We start from the raw sequence: 7,269 nt of genomic DNA, 5'->3' as shown, positions 1-7,269 counted from the left end.
CTTAGCCCCCATCATATCTAGAACCTCTTGGGAGAAATCCTAGCCTCCATTTTAAAGATTTGAGCCTCCCTTCTCCTCTCTCATCCATTTTTTGATTTTTTTGGGTGGTTTTTTAGTAATGTTTTCATGCAAGATTGATCCTTGAAGCTTGGTAATTGAAGATCTCAACTTTCATCTACCTTCTAGACCTTTGTAAGTTATAAAGTTCCAAGCTTTATTGCAATTCATCTTTGGATCTAAGTGTATTTAGTGTTTTGGTCCATTTTAATGAATTTTGAGTGAGAGTTGGGAATAAATTTTGCAACTTTATTACTCTCCAAGTTCCCAAGAACATTGTATGTTTTAGATCTGGACTCCCACACCTTTTGATCAGTTTAGAATGTTTACTAGGACCTCATGGACTAGGAAAGTTTTGATCTTTTTGTTGGATTAGGTGTCTAAGTTCATAACTATTTCTAGGATGTACTTGACCCGGTTGGCATGGTCCATTTAGGTTGCATGGCATTGCAACACTTGGATAGACTAAATGAGAGAAAGGACACTTAAGGATTATTAATATATTATAAGTTCTAATATATTAATAATATTATTTAATTAGTATTGATCAAAGAATTGATTTGAAATTAATTAAGTGATCAAAAAGAGACTAATTAAATATATGGGGTTGATTGTGTAAATAATCTATTCTTATATAGTGAGCTAATGATCCATGGTTTGTATGGATTGAGCTAAAACCCATAAAGTGCTCCATGGATAATCCATAGAGGTTACAAACCCATGGATCATGGAATATGAAAAGCCATGACAATTAGGGTTTACATGGTGTAACCCTACTTGTGCCACAACTATATAAAGACCCCTAGTCTAGCAAAATTGGCACTACTTGTACAAGATAGAGGGCTAGCCGATTTTGAGGTGTAAGTGAACTTCTCTCAAGTCTATTCCAAGATTTGTAGTGTTGTGTGAGACATTTGAGGCATCACACTTGAGGTGCTAGGCTCACAAGGTTCTCAAGGAATCCAAACTACAAAAGGTATGTTCTTCTTCTACCATTTATGTTTAAAAGTTCCCCATGGTATGCTAAATAGGTTAAGAACCTTGGAAAATCAATTTTGCATGTATCATAGTAAAACATAGATCCAAGGTTTTTAGGGTTGCATGTACTCCTTAGGAGTGTTAGAATGCTCAAAACCCAACAGTGGTATCAAAGACTAGACTTGTTTGTTTGATACATGATGCAAAATTGTGAAAAAAACTCAGTTTTTCTGCACTCTGTAACATGAACTCATCGAGTCCATGGGGGGACTCAACGAGTCCATGACTAAATTCATCCTACTCGTCGAGTAGGTTCGTGCACTCGACGAGTAGGAGCCCCAGAATGCAAATTTTCGAGTTTTGCTGCTGGAAATGGACTAGAAACATTACCCTAAACTGTTTTGGTCTTATAAAACTTGTTTTAGATGGTGTAATGGTTATGCTAATCCATTTTCAATAGCTATTATCAAAATTTCAAGTTTTATATGGTTAATTTTATGATTCTTGAAATTATTGATATGCATGTTCATGAACTTATGAGTTTAGAAGATCATAGGAATTATTTGTAACTTGCTTGATTTAATTCTTGATCATTATGTGTTTTAATGAAATCCATAATTTGTCCTCAAGTTATGGATTACCAAAGTCATCCTTTTAAAGTCCATTAAAAAAACACATAGGTTACATAAAATGAAAAGTCTCTCATTTTAAGAAACCATTTAACTCATAATTTATGAAAGATGAAAAGTTTTGAAAGTTACAAAACTTGCCCTCAAGTTTTGGAGCATGTAAAGTCACTTTAAAAACTTTAGTTCCAACCCCTAGAATTTTAAAAGTTCAAATTCAACCCTTATACTTTATAATATTATAGTTTAATAGTAATTATATATGTATAAGAATAAGTCGTTTTACCGTTAGTATGCCTCATTCACGAAGTCGGCCTATAAGGGGGGGGGGGGGTATAAGGTTGTTGCCTATAAAATAACAGCTTAATAGGTGTCCACTCTCACCCACCGCTTCCTTAATCGGTGGAGGGCCGTTAGCCGAACGGGTAAGACAAGGACTTTAAATCTTCATTAAAAGTATGATGAATATAAAGTCACTAAATGTTTTTATAAATTACCAATCTTAGTTACTTTAGGAAAAATGTGAATAATTTGCTAACCCATGAAATTACACTTTACACTTTGCTTAAGTCAGTTAGTGGAGCATGTATGGCTAACCGACACACTAGCTGGACTTAACAAGGTAGGCAAAGGGTAACTTAATGTTTATCATAGTATCGATGGAGCGCGTGTGGTTAACTGACACATCGATTGAGGGGTAAACATTAAGGGTACCAAGTAATTTGCATGGTTACTTCACACCTTGTTTTGTGATCCTCGACATCCCAGTCACAAAACCTGAAGGGCACACTCGAGATTGAAACATGCCATTGAAAAATTCAATGAATCTCAAAGAATCTAGGAGTTTCAAAACCAATTAAAACCTAATAATTTATTTCATTTTTCATGGTGGAAATTGGTGAATCGTCATTCACCTACCTTCAAATATTTTATAGCTTGGATTACGACATCCCTTTCTAAGTTATAAAATATTGTGTTGGGTCCTAGCCTTAATATTTCATATTTGGTGTTATATTAAGGACTTAAATCAACTAACTTGAATATCTCCCATTGTAGATGTCTGGTTTAGACAACTATGATCTTCCCAAGTCTCATGGAAATCATACTTCTCTACCTCCACCTCCTCCATTTATTTTCCATGACCCACATGCTCGAAGACTAGAAAAATTCAAGGTCACTCAAGCCCTACTAGCAATGAAACATAAAGATAAAAGACCTGTGTGCACTCATGTCTTAGGAATGAAGTCACACATTGACAGGTTGAGAATGATGGGTGTCGTTATCCCAAGGACGTTGGCTATTGACTGGGTTCTTCAGTCACTTCCTGAGTAATATAGTGAGTTTATTAAGAACTACTACGTGACAGATCACGACATGAACCTAATAGATCTATCTTATTTGCTTGTTGCTGCTGAGTCAGAAATGATGTGGCACAATGGTCAAGCAAATATGGGTGGAAGGTCTATTTCTCAAACTTCCATGGACATTGACAATGGTAACATTGGAAGTCTAGAAAACCTTTCTCTTCCCAATAGAAAAGGATCGGCCTTGGTCAACCCGGTTGACCAAAAGGTAAAGGGAAAAGCTAAGTCTATGATAGTCCCGTGTACCATTCCCAAAGAGTCTATATGTTTTCATTGTCAAGAGAAGGGGCATTGGTTGCGAAACTGCCCTAACTACCTGAAAGATCTAAGAGAAAAGGAAAAATAAAAAAGGTTTGACTCTGCTTCAGGTAAGTCCACTATCTAACTCTGTTAAGCTCCTTATTGATGATTCTTAATACAAAATGTGACTCGGTTACATTTGGTGTTTGGCAGGATCAAACAAAGGGAAGGAAACTTAAAGAAAGAGTATGTTGAATCTAATCGCGAAGATGGATTTCAATCGGATGGTTCGAAGATTGGATTATTGAGCTACTACTTAGGAGTTATGATAGATTCTTGCATAATATCTTCCTACATATCACTACATTTCAACTGTGTATTTTTTTGGAGCATTATTTAACACAACACACTCTACCACATCACATCAATCGACTAATGTAACACCCTATTCCGAATTGATTCCTAATTCGAGGATATGGCCCGAAGATCGGTCCTCATAAGGCTTAGGGCCTTTGGAAAGGTGAGATCTATACCCATTTGGGTGAGAGTAATGTAACTGAGGTGATCCGGGTGTTCGGTTTGTGTTTTGGAGCCTAGGGGTATTTCAGTAAAGTTTCGGTTCGGGCTTTAATGGAAATTGGATTTTTGTTTGGAAGGTCTTAAAGCTGGTATAAGTTGACAAAATTGTAGAGCTTCTCGTTACCTTTTTGTGGATATAAGGAATGTCGGAAATGGATTTGTAATGAATAAGTTGTGGCCTTCGAAAGATTAGTAAAATTAGGGTTTCATCAGGTACGTGGAGCATACACGAGTGTACGCATGGCATACTAGGCCAAATGGTCGTGATTATCCTTTTGAGTACGCATGGCGTACAAGAAGTACGTTTGGCGTACTCCAGTCAGTCCCAAACCCTATTTTAGGGTCTTGGACCTTATTTAAACTCCTTATATCATCACCTAACCCTAATATCTTCAACCTTCATTCCTCTAAACCCTATAAATGAAACCCTAGCCCCCATTTGAGTGGTTTTTGATTTTTTGGGTGTTATTTCATGTTTTTGGTGTTCATAGAAGAAGAAGGAGCTTCTTGGAGAAGTGTGGAATTACTTAATGCTTTTGGATCCAGACTTGTTGCATCTTGATCTACATCTTGAAGGTATAAAGTGTATACCTTGGTGATCTTATATGCTAGATCTAGTTCATGGAGTATTTTGTGCTTTTTGGAGTCTTTGTGTTAAAGATGGGTTTTTGATCTACTCCAGAAGCAATGGATGCTAGATCTTAGCTCCATTTAGTCCCTAGGTTCATAAAAATGCAAGCTTTATAGTGTATTTTGGTCTATGCAAGCATTAAGAACTTTGTTAAGTCCTTATTGAGCTTTTGAGTCCCTTTTTGCCATGCAAGCACGTAAAGTTGCCAAATTTACGTGATAAGTAGTCTTATAGAACCAGATATGAGAGTTTGGCACTTTGTCTTAAACAATTAAGGGCTTATTGGAGTGAAAAAGGGGTCTAAGGAGTACGTTGGGTGTACGTAAGTGTACGCTTAGCATAATGCAGAGTTTGTGCATAAATGAATTGTACTTTGTGCTTTGAGGCTGTGTACGTGGGGCTACATCTTGAGTACGCGAGGTGTAATACCCAATTCAACATTATTAGGCCTTTTTGATTTTGGGCCTTGTTGGTCCATTGGGCTTCTGTTTTTGGGCCATGGTTAGACTGAGGACTTTCTTGGTATAGGTCCCTTGAGAATTTTAGCCCCAATTTGTAAGTTGGGCCATATTGGGCTTTTGTTGGTTTTGTCTTGGGCTTTGGATTGCCATTTTTGGTTTTGAGCTTTCTATGCATTTTGGGGTGGGCTTTGGTTATCGCATGATCAAGCTCATCAGGACAAACCCTCATCGACTCGTCGAGTCAGGCCATGGACTCGGCGAGTCCCTTCGATTTGATTTCTCATTCAGACGATTTAAGGCAAATCTATCACTCCAAACACTAGATCTACCATCCTAAGGCTCGATTGTCACGTAAAGCTTCGATCTTTACACTCATGCATGGTGGTTTTGCTCTAATCTACCAATACATGTTCTCATAAGGTGTTAAACACCATACTCCTCATACAAATGAATAAAGTTGGGACTTTTAGGCTCTAGGGACCTCACAAGGTCCAGATCTGAGGTTTAAACCTCTAGATAACTTAGTATTCTCGAAGTCCCAAATAATATGTGATGAAAACCCTAACTTCTCAACTCATGAGATCTAACCAAATAAAGGGGAAAGATTCAAGCTTTTTACCTTCCTATTGAAGCTCTTGACGAAATGGCCTGAACCCCAACAACTCCTTCTTTTTTCTTGTTGAATATACTCCTATTCCTCCTCAAAGATGCACTAGCATCCTTCAAGGTTAGCTTGGAGACTCTTTTAGCTCACTACACTCATTTAGGGTTTCACACAGAAGGGTTAGGTAGTTGGTGAGGCAGAAATGGGGGCATAAGTTCCCTTATATAGGCCCCAACCCCGGGAAATTAGGGTTTCTCTGCCCAACACCTACTCGACGAGTCGGCTCTCTGAATCATCGAGTCCATTCATTAATTTCACGCAGGCAACTCGACTCTTCTCGACGAGTTGGACTCATAACTCGTTGAGTCACTCCATAAATCTCAAAATTAAACACAATAATAATATACCTGAAAGTCCGGATGTTACACCATGCGTTTTTCTAGGTTACCCCACAAACCATCGACATCCTAGATGTTTCAACCTTGATACACGCAAAATTATCATCTCCCTCCACGTGCACTTTGATGAAACCTCTTTTCCCTTCCACTCCATGACACTCACTCAATCTCCTTCCTACACCTTCCTAGACAGCTCCACAACCGACGTTTTCATATCTAGAAATTTCCTTCAAACTTCAATCACCACCAAATCCCCTTCCCAAATCAAGTAGCCAAACCAAGACCACCTCTCACCCCAAGCCCTCCACAACCAAGGGCACCCTTTACCATCCCAGTGTTCCTCCATATCCCCCTCCTATTTTTATAATATCTCATCCTTTCACCCTATCCTCACCCGTGGCGAACATGACATCACCAAACCAATCTAATGCCTAAACCTTTACATCACAACTGAATCCTTATTACCTCGTTCTCATATTTAAGCGTCCTAGGACATAAATTGGACCAATGCCATGCAAGATGAATATAATACTCTTATTTCTAACAGAACTTGGGTACTTGTTCCTTGGGCTCATGGGGCTAATATTGTTAGGTCATTGTGGTTGTTCAGAAAGAAGTAGTGTAGATGGTTCTTTGGATCGATACAAAGAACGTTTGGTCGCTAATGGAAAAAACCAAAGATCGACCATTGACAGTGATGAGACCTTCAGTCTTGTTGTCAAACCAACTACCATACACATTGTCCTTAGCCTTATGGTATCACAGAATTAACCCATTCACCAGCTTGTTGTCAAGAATGATTTCTTGCGTAGTTAGATAAATAAGACATTATACATGAACCAACCACCTGGTTTTTGAGATGCGCAACGCCCGAACTATGCCTACCAACTTCACAAATCCATATATGGTTTCAAACAATCCCTTGGGGATTGGTTCCATTGCTTTGCCACCTATATCACCTCTATTGGCTTTATGTATAGTCTTTGTGAATCTTCACTTTTTATTTCCAAGCATGGGCAGGATTTAGCATACTTATTACTATATGTTGACAATATCATCTTGACAACCTCTTCTTCTCAACTTCTCAAACTTACCATCCATTGTTGGATACTGAGTTTGCTATGGGAGACTGTGGTGACTTATCATGTTTTTGGGCATTGCAGTAACTAGAGATAAAAACAACATGTTTCTCTCTTATTGGCAATATGCGATGGAATTGTTAGAGTGTGTGAATATGTAAAGTTGCAATCCTTATCGTACACTAATAGACACCCAGTCCAAACTCGATCTCTCGAGTCCACCCATTGTCGACCCTACACTATACCGCAGTC

This window comes from Lactuca serriola, chromosome 1 (genome assembly GCF_051521515.1).
Source record: "Lactuca serriola cultivar US96UC23 chromosome 1, Lser_US96UC23_V15, whole genome shotgun sequence".
Lineage (NCBI taxonomy): Eukaryota > Viridiplantae > Streptophyta > Magnoliopsida > Asterales > Asteraceae > Lactuca > Lactuca serriola.
This window is presented reverse-complemented; position numbering follows the sequence as displayed.